This window comes from Aedes albopictus, chromosome 3 (assembly GCF_035046485.1).
Source record: "Aedes albopictus strain Foshan chromosome 3, AalbF5, whole genome shotgun sequence".
Taxonomy (NCBI): Eukaryota; Metazoa; Arthropoda; class Insecta; order Diptera; family Culicidae; genus Aedes; species Aedes albopictus.
Window position 1 is genome coordinate 317,806,404 of NC_085138.1, and position 15,422 is coordinate 317,821,825.

The 15,422-nt window shown below is 37.2% G+C and overlaps 1 protein-coding gene across 11 annotated transcripts in view; it reads left to right on the forward strand.

Annotated features, from left to right (window-relative positions):
• The window catches only part of LOC109401225 (uncharacterized protein DDB_G0284459), a 337,393-nt gene that overhangs the window by 153,741 nt on the left and 168,230 nt on the right, over nucleotides 1-15,422 (forward strand). The window contains exon 1 of one of the 11 annotated variants that reach the window (XM_062842589.1): nucleotides 12,682-13,401. The exons of 3 other annotated variants lie outside the window; for them this stretch is intronic. The gene's annotated coding sequence lies outside the window, so the exon portion shown is untranslated. Of the gene's footprint in view, nucleotides 1-12,681; nucleotides 13,415-15,422 lie in introns of those variants that run through there. 7 more of the 11 variants (XM_062842584.1, XM_062842578.1, XM_062842577.1 and 4 more) reach the window with 7 other exon arrangements.

Genomic DNA, 15,422 nt, shown 5'->3' on the forward strand with positions numbered 1-15,422 from the left:
TGGGAAACGGGGCACGAATGCAAACATTTAACCCCTAACCGAGTCCGGACATTGAAAGTGAGTTAATGGAGTAAATATGCCAAAACACTCGTCGTCTCGTCCCCCAAGCGAAAGGCCATTGCACAGGGAAAAATTTCTACTCAGTGGCTGAGTTGGTCTTACTCAGAAATCGAAAAATCCTTTGTTTTCTTACTCAGTTTCCGTTAAAAGTGGGACAACCCATTGCCAATGGGTTGTCCCACTTTTGGCCGAAACTGAGTAAGAAAACAAAGGATTTTTCGATTTCTGAGTAAGGCCAACTCAGTCATTGAGTATAAATTTTTCTCGGTGTGTCAGCCGGCAAGCAACGACACTACTGTTGTGACTTACAATTAGTGAATTAATAAATTCCGTCTGATGCGTTTTGAATGCGTAATAACGACGACAAATGAAAGCCGCGCAGTGAAAATATAGCTGTCTGTCATTGAGTTATATACAGTTGGACTGTGTCTTCTATGCCCACTTCGTCTGTGGATTCCTCTGTGAAAGATTGTTTCAAGTGAGTCACCAGCACTTTTCGCTCCAGTTGATGACGCTCGCTCGGTGATGATCGTGGTGCTCGAAACGAAGCACTTTGTTGCGCTGATCCTCTCCATATCTCACGAGCAAAGAGCGCGCGCACGAAGTGTTTTCAAGATGAACTACTTGCAGCTCTTCAACGCAGCATCCCGCAGTCCTCGCACAGTATCCGCGGGCAATCCCGAAGTGTCATTCAACGCAGCAACAACGGTTCCTGAGAGAATGCGGGAAGGTGCGCGTAGGAGCGCAACGCATCAAATCAGTTTTCTACCAACTAAACGCAAACAATCTTCCACCCTTTCCACCATCACCGACCAATCACCACCGCACCCGTCTATAAGTCGTCGTCGATATTCTCTTCATAGAAATAGTTGACTTAGTTAGAATGAGTGACTGATGTTTTCGAAATGTGATGTAAATATAGAACACGCATCTCGTCGTCTTCGACGATGACGACGACAACGTTCGTACCCTATGCAGACATGCATCGTGCAGCAGCGCACTATCCTATCAAGAAAAGCGAACAAACTATTTCCGTACACATTTGGGCGACGACACCACTTGGAAGTGCGAGAGAAATGTTCTGCTGCAATTCTGTAGATCTGTATTTTGCTTTAGTTGATGCGTTCGAGTAGCTCACCGCTGGCTGCGATATTGTAGACTCAATCTACGCTCCACGTCTATCGTTCATGGCTCCCACCCCCCTTGGAGAGGATGACGAATGCTGTTGATCTATGTATACGTCCTATACCTACAAAGAGAACAGTTAAAGAAGGTCCCACTTTTGCCGGTTGTTTCAATTTTGCCCCGACTGATGGAAGATTACAAAATTCCATTGAATGTACATATAACGAAAAAAATATAGTAGTGTTCTAATAATTATTATCCGGTTTATCTAATAATTATTATCCGGTTAGCGCAGCGAAGGTAGTTGAAAGCCGCTTTTAGATTGTGGTACCCTGTAGTTAAAGATTGGTGAGCTCGTTCCATATACAGGATGTTAGGTTCCTGAGTGCAAACTTTTTAAAGGGTGATAGAGAACCATAAATGGTGAAAAAAATTGTTCTACGCATATGCTCAAATTTCAACCGTTACGTAGTTATTGAACTTCCCATGTTTTTGACTCTTATTGCCTTAACTGGCAATAACTTGAAAAAGGTCTAACTAATCGAAGTTTTTTTACACTTGTTCGAACGATTATTGCATTTTCTATCAAATGGCATCTTTGAATCGATTGGTTTAGTTAAATAACTAAGTTTTCAAGAGCAAAATAGCTAAAAATAGTGTATTTTTATTGGTTTTTGTCAATTATCTTTAAAACATGCGTAATAAACTAAAATTCTTTCTTTGGCAAAGTTGTGGCCCCTATTACGCTCTACTATTCGTTCTTTGACACTAAACCTCTAGCTCTTATCGTTTTCTTGCAATTTTGATTTAAATGAGCGGCACAGTGCGCAAAAAAGTGCTTTCCATGGCAGTTGCAAATTTATGATCTGAAATGCGATGTTAACATCGAAATTGCAGCAAAACGATAAGAGATAGAAGTTTGGTGTCAAAGAATGAATTGCAGAGTGGAACAGGGGTCACAACTTCGCCTAAGATAAAAATTTAAATTATTACGCATTTTTTAAAGATAATTGACAAAAATAAATTAAAACACACTGCTTTTGAGCTATTTGCTCTAGAAAACTTTGTTATTAACTAAACCAATCGATTCAAAGATGCCATTTGATAGAAAATTCAATAATCTTTCGAACAAGGGTCAAAAAACTTCGATAAGTTTGACCATTTTCAAGCTATAGCCAGTTAAGGCAATAAGAGTCAAAACATGGGAAGTACAATAACTACGTAACGGTTGAGATTTGACCATATGCGTAGAACAATTTTTTTCTCCATTTATGGTCCTCTAACACCCTTTAAAAAGTTTGCACTCAGGAACCTAACACCCTGTATATGGTACTTATTTTGTTAATTAAGTACATCCGTATTCCATTTTGCGTGGTTCAGTTTTGTGTGCGATTGTTTCAAAACCAAATTTCCAAACAATATTTTTTTTTGGCTTTATTTTCGTAACATAAAACTGTCTTTTAAATACGATTTTATTTTATCAAGAACTAACACTTTTTGATGTCCAACTGTATAATTCTGGAATGATAGTGTCATCGGTTCTGTATATTGGTATCGCATAAGTCAGACTACGCGTAAACATGTATATCATTGTACTATTACACTCAAAGCCTTATTATGATTATTTGCTTCTTTCATTTCAGGTATTTATCAATTCTTCCATCGAATACTGTTCGAAACAGGTAAACTATATTGCGACATTCCGTTGCTACATTCAATTGGGAGTTTCAATGCCCCGTTTACCCGAATAAAAAATACAGTAAAAAAATCGAATGTTGTATTGTAACAGTACTATTTAGAATCATATTGTTACAATAAACACCACTGTAAAAATAAAAAATACAAAAACAATAAGATGTAATGTTAGACACCATACAGTAAATTGTAAATGAGATTTTTACAATATACTATACGGGTTGTTAAGTATCGTAACAATATAAAAAAATATTTTTCTCCATATATATTTTTTTACAAAACCATACATTTTATTGTAAATGAATTGTTCGAAATACTGATACGTGGGCTTTAATATAGCGTACATTGTATGGTACACGTATGGTTTCAAACAATAAAATGTACCGTAAATATATTGATTTTAATTGTAATTTCACTACTGGTTATAAATTTAATCATGGTTTTGGAATGGTTCTCTTTTGTTATGTTGTATTGTTCTACATTAGATAAACCATATAATGTTATATTATCTCGTCATGTTCCTTCGATAATGGCAGTTCTAGCCAAACTAACCTAAACTCTTCTAAGTCTGAGTAGCCTCTGATTGCATTAACAGTTGAACCGGGTTTTGCAAACTAAGCATTATTTGTGGCAACACTTTGAGCGGCATGATGGAACTATGCCTAGCGCGCTAAGTGTTATTAGATCACTAATGTAGTTGCATGAAGTGGGTGACGAGGTACATAAGTATCATTATAGCGTGCTTAACCATTATTGCAATATTGAGGCTCCAATTTGACTGAACTATGAAATGTGTACATAACAACTCATGAGAAAACTGTCAAGTTCGATTCAACTATAAGTTAGGTTAAAAAGCGAAGACGAACTTATCTCAGAAGTCGTTTCAGTGTCCAGTCCAGTCCTTATGTTAAAAATGTCAAAGATAAATCGCATTTAGTTCGGTTATTGTACAAGGCAATTTCACATGAGAGTAGAAGAGAAAGAATAGTGTTGAACTCATCCACTGATTTACGGTAATCTGGCCTGCGTCTTTCCGGGTTGACCTACATTCGTATTCCTCTCATCGCACTCTACATACCTAGCCCACTATATCTCTTGGATATGCAGTCCTTAGGACACCTGGTTTGCCACTTTATTTAAACATTTTATTGACTTTAAATAGATGTTTCAACTATTTCACTTTTTTCTCTTTCATTTGCTTTGCAACAAAAATGTCACGGACATCAACAAAACAAAGCACGGAAAATATCATAAACTGAATAAAAAATTCAAAATGCACGGAAAAATATTGTTTCGGAATAGTGAATGGTTCAAACGTAAGAAAAACAGTATAATATATTGTTACATAAAGATCGGATGTAAATGTATAATAGCTACCAATATGCAAAGCTTTTAGCGAACCATTCCATTACAATACACTATATTTTAGCTGGTACACTGTATGGTACAGGAATGGTTTTCACCAAATACCCTATGGTTAGTTTTTATCCGGGTACATATTTGCTAGTTCTGGGCTATAATACTGTTCCATGCAGTATTGGCCTCAATTTAGCATAATGTAAACACTTTTTAACTGATAATAAAATAAGCATGGAAAATTCAGAAGCTTCTGTATTTGGTGCTACTGCCTGCCTACTGCGTTTTTTGACATGCAAGTCCTTGGAGATGTCCTCCGCCTATTCATTTGTATGGGAGCCCCCCTTTCCAGAGATGAGGGCTGTCCTACACTATGCTAAGAACCTTCCGACATCAAAACCTTACGCATACCAAATTTCACGCCTATCGGTTAGGGTAGTTTTCGAATCCATAAGAGTCAGACAGACAGACAGACAGAAATTCATACGAAAATGTACCAAAACATATAAAAACCGCATGAAAACGGAGTATTTGATAAAAGGATCGAAGTTGTTGGAATTTTATAGTTGATCTCGCTAAATAACAAATAACCCACTATCTGGCTAGCTTGTTTCGATCGAAATCTTTTGTCTTCAAAAATATGTATGCCAATATTTTGAGCAGTGGACATACAAAATAACGTTATATACATAAGTGTCCCAAACAATTCAAAAAGTTCATAAATTCATTCAGGGATTCCTTTGAAAATGCCTCCGAGGATTTATCCTGCAATTCTTTTACGAATTGCTTCAAAAATTTTCCCTTACGAATTGCTTCAGAAATTCCTCCAGGCATTCCTTCTGAAATTCCTCAAGGGGTTCCTTCGGAAATTCAGAGGTTCGTGACAAGCACTTGATAGATCGTGATTACTAGTTGTGCTGTATTTGCCGAACGATCTTTCTGTACGAGTAGTAGTAGGTTTGTACCGCTCGGTCGCCTTTTGTTGCCATTTTTCGGTGTTAAATAAAAGTAAGTGAACCCAGAATTTTCAACTTTATTACGATGGTCTCCGAAGAAAACATCCCAAGTTAAATCATTATGTTACAGATTATTTCAGGAAATCTTCCATGTGTTCCTCCAGAAGTGTTACAAAGAATTCTTTTACGAAATCTATCATGAATCGCTTCATCAATTCCTCCGGGATTTTTCACAAATCATTTTAGAGATTGTTTGAGAAATTTGCACTAGAATTACTTCAGAAATCTGGTTATTTTTTCACATGTTTCAAACGAATGGAGAATGTATCAAAGATTCCTTTAGAAAATTTCTTCAGAATTCTTCTAAAAAATCTTTCTTAACAAAATCTCTCAAAAATTCATCCGCGTATTCGACCGAAAATTCGGATTGTTTTAAAAAATCATCCTTTTACTCGGTTCGGAGATTTGTTTAGAAATTATTTGGGATTTGTTTATTATTCTGCAATTTCCACAAAAAATAATCTTTTAAAGTATCTTTCATGATTTATTTCAGGAATTCCTCATTTTTTCCAAAAGATATCCATGAATTTTAGCATAAATTCCTCCAAGAATTTTTTTTTCAAAAAATCGTTCGCAGATTCCTTTTATAAAACTTTCAGTGATGCCTTCAGAACATATTCCAGAGTATTTCAGAAAATGTTTCAAAAGTTTCTTCAAAAAATTGTGCTTTATCGACACCAGCTATGGTTTCCAGGTGTTTCTTCAGGTATTCCTCCTGGTATTTCTTCAGAAAACCCATCTATGTATTCTTAAAATATTCCTGTTTTTTTCAGAAATTCTTTCAGGAATTTAATTAGAATATTCTTCAGATTTTTATTTTATTTCCTTCTGAAATTTTTTCAGCGATACATCAGGAAATATCTTTAGAGACTTTAGAGAATCACTTCAGAAATTTCAGCAGGGATTTTTTCAACAGTTGTTCCATGGACTATTTCAGAAGTTGTTATAGCTGTTTCTTCAGAGATCCCTCTTGCTTTGATTTTACCATGATAGCACTGGAATATGTCATCTTGTCAGTAATCTGCCCAAGCATTACAATGACATTTTTATGGAATTTTCTTTAAATTTTGGAACTCGAACAAGTTGTACTCCGCCAAGACAGCATAAGACATCTATCAAAAATATCAGGAATATATTATAATTCTCGGTGAGGATGCCATAAGAAATCTTGGAATATCTTTTGGCATTGCTGAATAGTTTTATATTAGGATTTCTTTAGAATCCATGTAGATTCTAAAGGAATTCATGCTACAAATTCTCAAACCATTATGGCTGTTGCGATTCCTCCAGGAATTGCTCCAGAACTTTTTTCCTGATTTCCTTCGTGGATTTTTTCAGGAATTACATCAGGAATCCTAAAAGGAATTTCTTCAAATATTTCAATAGCAATTCCTCCTATGATTCTACTTAGAATTATTTACGATTTTTTCTGGACTTTCTCTAGGTATGCCTCTAGGAATTGCTTCAGAGATAGCCATAGATTCCTTCAGAAATTATTCGAGAGAATTATCCTGGAACTCCTTTGGAGGTTTCTGAAACAAATACTTACGGGATTTCTTCAGAATTTGCTGTTGGGTTTCGTCCTGTAATTCCTCGGGTATTTCTCCAGGGATTCTTCCGAAGGTTTCTCTCTAAATTCCACCTGGTATTTCATCAGAGGGTTAATTTTTTAGAGTACGATTCATCTGTTTTTTATTTATGAAATTCTCCAGAGATTCCTTTAGAAATTGAGCTATGCCCCGGGAGCAATTCATGAAAGAATCCTCGAGTAATTCCAGAAAGAATCTCAAGAAGAGTCACTGAGAGAATCTTGAAGGAACCCTAGGACAAATTTAGGGAGAAATCCGAATAGAAATCTCCTGAAAGAATGCCGGAATTAATCCCGGGAGAAAACAATTATGAAATCTCGGAAGAAAGTTATAAATGAATCCCGGACGGAATCCTCGAAACTATCCCTAAAAGAATCTCGGAAAAAATCTCTAGAGAAAACTGGGGATAAATTAACGAAAGAATCCCGGTAAAACTCGATAAAAAAATCCTGGGCAGAATTCTTGAAGGAAGCTTTATGAGAAATCCCTAGAGCAGTTCCACCAGAAATCCCTATAAGAATGTTGGATTAATCTCTGTGTGAATCCCAGAAGGAGTTCCTTTGAATTTCCTGGGAAGAACCCAGGTAGAGATTTCTGAAAGAATCGTAGAGGAATCCCGGAGAATCCTCAAGAGTCTCAAGCCTGAAGCATGTCTGAATGAATTTCTGGAGGAATCCCTATAGGGACTAGTGTAGGAATCCTGGGACAAATTTCTGAAGGAATATCCGAAAGAATCTTAGAAGGAATCTCTAAAAAAAAATCTCAAGAGAAATGCTTGAAGGAATCCCTGAAAGAATCGCGGAAGGAGTGTCAGGAAAAATGCCTGGAGAGATCCCAAAAGAAATTCTTGAAAGGATCCTTGAAGTAATCATCAAAAGCATTTCAGGATGAATGCCGAAGAAACACCGTGATAAATCCCTAACTTGAGTCTTAGTAAGAAATTCTTAAACGAAGACAGAGAAAATTCCCTAATGGAATCCCTGAAAGAATCCTTGAGATAAACCCAGGAGAAGATATCATTCAATGAATTTTTGCAAGACTACTTGGCTTGAAAGAAATACCAGGAAAAATCGCTCAGGAATGCCATAAAATATCTCCGAAGGAAGTCTGAGAGGATGCTCCCTAAAGAAATCCCGGGAGAAATCAATGAAAAATCCCAGGGGGTATTCCTAACGGAGTCCAGAAAAATCATGAAGTAATCCTTGACAGAATTCCTAAAGGAACCCCAGAAGAAACCCCTAAAGGAAACGCGGAACGGATCAATGGAGGCATCTCGGGAAGAATCTTGACGTGAATCTCGGGAAAAATTCCGGAAAAATACCAAGCAAAATCAATGAATTTATTTCGACAAAAAGCTATGATCGCGCGAATAATCCCTGGAGAATTCCTTAATGAAAACCCAGGATACATTAACCCTCTAATACCCAATCCCGCCTTTAGACGGGGTATAGTTTGAGTATTTTTGTAATTTTTGTTTCGTGGAAAATATTTTTTTTTATATATTTGGGACTGTTCTGTATATTTCAAAAAAAATTTTGGCGTATTTCAATGCGTATTTACATTTTTTTTTAATCATTGAAAAATTGATGTTTTAGCCATCTTTTAGAAGTCATTGTTGTTGAATCGCTACAATTAACATATTTTAAATTTTTCCCAAATCATTCTATCCTTGTTTAATAGTTTAAGGGAATCGAATACACTCTAAAATTATTTTCCTTAAAATTACACGGAAAATAAAATTTTCTGTGAAAAAAATTTAAAATAATAATATTTCAACAATAATCATACAATCTCAAAATGTTTTCATCTCAAAAAATCCGTTCCTAAAATTGGCTTCCAGGAAAAATATAAAAGTGTGGGGATGTTCAAAAAAAAAATTAGAAAAATCAAAAACTGAAATTCACGAATTCGAGAATTAAAAAGAAAGTGTAGAATTAGCTATAAGTTAAAATACACATTAATAAAAAGAAAAAAAATAAAAAGAATCATCTTCCAAAACATGTTTCAATCGATTTTAGATGACGAAAAATGATATTTAGATCAAAATCAAAAATTTGGGTATTAGAGGGTTAAACAAAATCTCGTGAGAAATTCCTAAGGAAACCACATGAAAAAGTTTATGAGGGTATCCCTGGAGGAGTCCATAGAAGAATACTTGAAGGGATCTCAGTAAGAAGCCTGAGAGAAATACCGACAGTGATTCCAGGAGTAATTCCATTAAAAATCTAGGGTCGAATCCCTTCAGGAATCTTGGAATTAATTACTAGATGAATTCTGATTGTATTTCTGAAGAACTGAGTAGGCTTTGCGCGCGGGTGGCTGCTTTTTTCGTTAGCTGTCACATTTTCTATCGTTTCCGCGTTCAATTCAATTTCGACGGTCTAATCGCTAATCGGGTGATAGCGTTACGCCATTTGGACTATTTGTTTCTGATAAATTTGGAAGTTTCCTCTTAATTTGAGTTCGATGTGAAAGATCCCTTACTTCGGGTAACTTTGTTGTCCCCAAATCAGTATATTTTTTCATGGATCCACTGGTGGTTTGGCCGGAACAACGACAACCAAATAATTTTCGCGTGTGTGAAAGTGTGTTCCGGCAGGCGAAAAAAAGGAAGATGATTTAGAGCTTGAAGATTGTCTGTGAGTGACTCCCACTTCCAAGGTCGGATGAGGCCCCCGGATTCATTGAAGAAAATCAGGAAAACAGTGGTCTGCCAGCCTATAAACAAAATTGCGTTCGTTCTGTTTGGTGAAATTCGCTGCTTTTGGATATTATTGTGTGTGTGCCACGGCTCGAAATGTTCTGATAAGAAGCGACAATATAGGGAGAATTAGTGCTGCGACTGGATACCGACCATTCTGAGAAGGACCGTTTTGCTTGTCGCTGCTACCGCTGCGCTGCGGAAATATGACAGCAATCCATGGCTCCTGTTTGCTGTTTGGGATTGCTGGATTAGCTGGAGCAAGACTTTTACATGGTGAGATCTTTCTAATTTTACTATTAATCATACGTTTCTGTAATGAAAATGATCTGCTTTAGCAAGAAGTCTGATCGTATATCCATGTGCAAATTGGTCTATCTCAAAATTTTTGGTTTGCATAGATTTTTGGTTAATAAGCCGAAATTGAAATCCGGCTGATGAGCTTTTCAGTGGAACCTTATCGAACTAACAGTGAAAAATGAAAATATGTGAGAACGTTGTACATTCAAGTTCCATGATTGATTGACATTGATTGACACTAATTGATATTTGTTAGACGGGACATATGTATGTATTTTTTAGTTTCTTTTCAGAGAGCGAGTAAAGGCGCTTAAGCCTAGGTACTAGGGCCAGGACACGGAGTAAATACCTGTATTCCATCCCAGGACCAAGGACGAAGGACCAAGGGGAGACATTAACCTTCTTAGCATCGTCTCCCCCACCGTTTTTCACGTTTATTTTTATATCAAGCTGAGAGGTTGGTACGAGATGTCCCCACTCAATGGCTTCTTTGTTGAATCAATAACGCTGCACAGTAGGCCTGGCCGCTTTAATGCTTGTAATTCATCTATGATGTACTGCAATCATTAATAATGACAAGAAAAATGATAGAAGTTGTCGATTCTATCATTTTCCAGGATTCTTTCAATGAATGGCTGTATATGTGTAGACTAGACTAGACTAGATGAATTCTGATTGTATTTCTAGAAGAAATATCGGGAGGAATTGCTGAATATTTTCTAATCTAATCTATTCTAACACATACGCAGTAGGGTGGCCCACACTTCTATGAAGATCAAAATTTTTGAATAATGCCAAGTCTTACCTCCTAAACCGGTGTGTTGGACTCCCACAATCTACGTTCAAAATTTGAGCAAAATCGATTAAGGACAAGATTGTTAGAAGCCAAAGATAGCCGCCACAATGGCCGCATTTCGATTCGTTCAAAACTTCAAGAGCACAAGTCTGATTGTTTATCAGGCCAACGAGACTAAAAATGCTACTTGTTGCTCGCGAAAAACATTGAGAAACATTTTCAGTTCGATTCGTTTGACGGATCTCCAGATTTGGGCGCTTAAAAATTCTGAAAATTGAAATTGCAAAAAATATGCGAGAACGTTTGAAATTTTTTATTTGTTTTTCGCGAATAGAGTCTGGGACCATTTGGATAGAAGGACCTATGTTGGGCACTTGCTGCTATAACTCAGTCAATTTCAATCCGATTGCATGGCTAGATACTTAAGTCAATCGGTTAAAAATTGACTGAGTTATGGCAGCAAGTGCCCAAAATAGGACTCTCTGCCCAAATGGTACCAGACCCTATATTCTTTTCCAGAATGCTCATAATATAGGTGAATTATTTTTTTCGAGAAAAATTTCTACTGCGTTTAATCGCAATTCTTAAAAATGAAAAAAAGCCCATTTTTGAGAAACCCCTTTTTTCATGCTCCTCCAAATTACGTACATATTCGCAAATATAAAATACACAAAAGTTTAAAATTCACATGTTTTTAAATTGGATATGATTTTATATGTATTGACGAATTGACGAAGTACTTTCAAACAGAGAATGGAATTTTGTAACCTTCGAAGATATGTTAAGCAGAGTATCAAAGTATGACCTAAATATAGAGGATTTTTTGTATCGACCATTTTTTATATGTTTGGGATTTTCCTATCGAAAACAAGAATTTATAAAGTTGGCTAACAACTGCTAACAAGAATCAATATTTACCAGACTTTTTACCGTACCAATTATATTCGCTACAGTTTATTGGAATGCTGAAAAATCCTTTAAAATTTGCATTTTGTGCAGATTTTTATTTTTTGAGGTGTTTTCGTTCAGTCCTATTTTCAATAATATTAAACATTTTCCGAATTTCTTCAAGCTATTCTAATTTTGGCTATGTAAAGAAAATTTCTTAGAAAAACCGATATAAAATGGCCAACCCAGCTTCGAGATAGAGCATCCTGAACATTTTCAACTACTTTCCGATACACTCCTTATGCCAAACAACTTTGTCAAAGACCGCAAAGTGATACGACGCCTGTTAAAAAAATAATATCCTGAGTAATATTGAAATATGTAAAATAAGTACACACACCTTTCTTCTTCTTCTTCTTCTTCTTCTATTTTTTCTTCTTCTTCTTCTTCTTCTTCTTCTTCGTGGTTCTACGTTCCCACTACAAGTTGGCTTGCCTCACTTCAACTTAGTGTTCTTTGAGCACTTCTACAGTTATTAATTGAAAGGTTTCCTTTGCCTGCCATTTCATGATTTTGAATATTGTAAGGCAAATACAATCCCCAGTTTCAGACCGAAACGGTAATCGAATTCGCCGTCTCCGGATTGTCGAGCCAAAGCCTTATCCATAAGACTAACTGGAGACTAAAGTGCACACACATATGAAGCGAAAACTGTATAAATCATTGCCAAGATATAATTAGATTGAATTAGAAGCTCTAATCAAGAAAAATCAATAACTAAGCATTCTTGCTCATTGCACAGACCAGGAGTAACTTCCGCCCACCATCGGCAATCTCGTAAAATTTAGGCATATTGTTCTGTTCCATGCTGTATTGCGTCTTTAGTAATACCATTTTTCCCTTTACTGCTTTTTCTTTCTGCTGTGAAACACAAAAACAAGCGGTATAATCAAGGATTACTGTACTGTAAATCGTGCCAAGCATTCTAAAATTGCCGAAGTATCATAAAAAATAATAAATTTGATGCTCTTTTTGGTATTTCCTTCTCCATGGCTTCCATCCTCTTTCTCAGCCAAACCATACATATGAGTATTTTCAAACGAGAAACAAAAACACATCACTCTCACTTAGCCGACCCGGCACCCCACATTTTTTTCAGCCATACATACATAGCACGCAGCGCAGCATAGCCCATGCAGTGCACTGCCTATACCGAACCAAACCACCATCCAGTGAGAGCGCCTTTTCCTGGTGTGTTTGGTTGGAGAGCATCATCTCACTCGACACCGATCCGCAAGCCTCTCAACCTCATCGTGTACACAAGCATAAGACCAAGACGATCCCGGTCCCGGTGCGGTGCCCTACAGAGGAGGCTCGCTTGGAGACTTCCTCTCCCCCAAAGCCCTCAGCAACAACAACCGCCCCGTCCGGTCATCGAGATCCTCCTGATGAACCTCTCATCGTGGATCATCATCGTCTTGGCGGCCGGCGGTGATCGTCGCCGTCGTAAAACTGCTCGAAAAACTTCCTGCTGCCTGGGTCTGTGGGGCAGCAGCAGCGGCAGTAGCAACGTGATCGCACTCAATGAGTGGACCCGACCGCCCCGGCGGCAAGGCAGGCAGATGAAGTTGCTTCAGTAATCTCGCGACTTCAACACTGTCAAGATCAGTCAGTCGAACCTCATCGCTGCGCGCCGCGCTGTGTATAGTTTGGTGATTGGTTGGCAGACGACGAAATTGGTGCGTCCGGAATGTCAAGTGACTGATTCTAGGATTTTGCTGAAGACTGCAGATTTTTATTTTGTCTGCTGCACCGGCGCGTAGCACGGCGAGGCGATCCTTCGCCCAAATCGGAGTGTGTGGATCGATTTACCGAGTATGTACGACGAGTGGGTGATCTTTTTGCATTGTTCTCGGTGTTCTACATTGGAGATTGGATGGAGTGACATACGCGCCCCCCTCACTCTGGGTTGGCTTAAACGGGATTAGTGCAGTGGATCGTGTCGGTACCGCACCGCGTCGATTGCTGTTTGTGACATGGGACTGCGGGAGGATGTCGCGGTTCAGTTGCTGTCGGATCCCGTTTTTGGCGTAGTGCACAAAACTCCTCCGCGGTTTGGTGTGGTGGTTCGTGTGATACGCGGTCGAAGCTCTGTTTGGGCGTTTGCCTTTATAAATATAGTGATTTAACGGCTAGTGCCAAACAAGTGCCAAGAAGAACGAGAGCTGGCGAGAAAACGACGGCGGCCAGTGTGCGGAATCAAGTGGCACAATTTGGGGAATTGACTCGGAATTGTCCAAATGTGGAACTACAGTAACGGCAGAAAATACGTGCTCACGTGTGAAGATTTTTGGATTGTTGTATTTATATTCATAGTTTCAATTTACAGATACGGTTGTAGTTTGTTCAAATAAAATGAAGTTGGTGGGTTTTGGTACTTCAATTATTTGAGAATAATCTAAGTTATTCTAACCATCCAGATTGGATTTTAATGTACGCTCAGAACTATTTTTATGAGTAAAAAATTGAATTTGAAAAATGTTTTTTTTTAGTTTTTATTTTTGTGTATTTACTCTAAGATGCTAATTCTACACTATTGAAAAATGTCTTCATTTTGTTAGCCCAAAATGCTACCAGGGGCCAACAAAATCGGGCTCTCTTTATAATTATAAATACAGTTTCTTACCGATTTTGGCAACACGAGGTGAATTTTATGTTGCCAAATTGGGGTGTTGCCAAAATCGGTAAATATTTTTTTGTGGATTATTATCAACTTTTATACGTCAATTTGGCCATGAATTTGGCTTATATTTTAAAAATGGACTATTCACGAGTTATAGGACGATCCCTGTAGGTGACGTTCATAAATCACGTCATGATTTCAAAATTGTTGATTTTGGAAAATTTAATAAATTTTGATTTTTTGAAGAAGAGTAACGCTAAAATATAAATACATTTACAAATACAAACGATTTTTCGTTTTTGGTTTGTTGCCAAAATCGGTAAGAAATTGTTGCCAAAATCGGGAGTAGACAAAACGGAAGTTTCCAAAATCGGTAAGAAACTGTATTATCAATTAAGTTAGACACCATTTTTTTAATTTCAGTGTTGTGTGCTTAAATTAAAAAAAAAAAACGCTCACAATAAAACCCCAGAAAAAAGTTACTATTTTAAAGGATTTCCTCTTTTAAAAGTTTCTGTTTAAAAGGATGATAAGGGGATTCTTCTTCTTCTTGTTTCTGTTTGAGACTGTCAGCTGACAGTTTCAGCGATTTTGGCCCAGCGCCTTTGACTATATGGCCAAACGTGGGTTCATATATATTGTATGGTAAGTGGGGGCAGGATGGGTCACCTAAGAAATGGATCTCTATAACATTCTGTATATAAATCGCATTTCTCTGCTTTCTACCACGACTTCCAGATACACTAGTCAGCTATGATATAAGGGTATAGAAAGGTCATAAAGTTTGAAACCTGCTTCTTGACAAACAATTGTCAAAACATGACCCATCTTGCCCCACCTCATTTCTACGGGGGCAAGATGGGTCAGCTATCAGAAATTCGATTTTTCTCCAAAAAAAATTGTACATCTTCTATTTTTTCTCTATACATCTAAGCTTCACATACGTACAGATTACATGAAAAAAGTGTTGAAACATATCGGTAGATTATTCTCAGAACTAGAATATTTTTGTTCAGGTAGCCATAAAAAAATCTATGAAAACCTATATTTTTTGTTGAAAAATATTAAAAATATGTTCACAAATTTTCAGCGCTCTAGTCGCTTCGATAATGTAGGTCACATAATAGCCTTTCTATGAAAAATAAAACATTTTCAAAAACTATGCAAACATACCGAAAAATCAGGGTGACCCATCTTGCCCCGTCTACACATT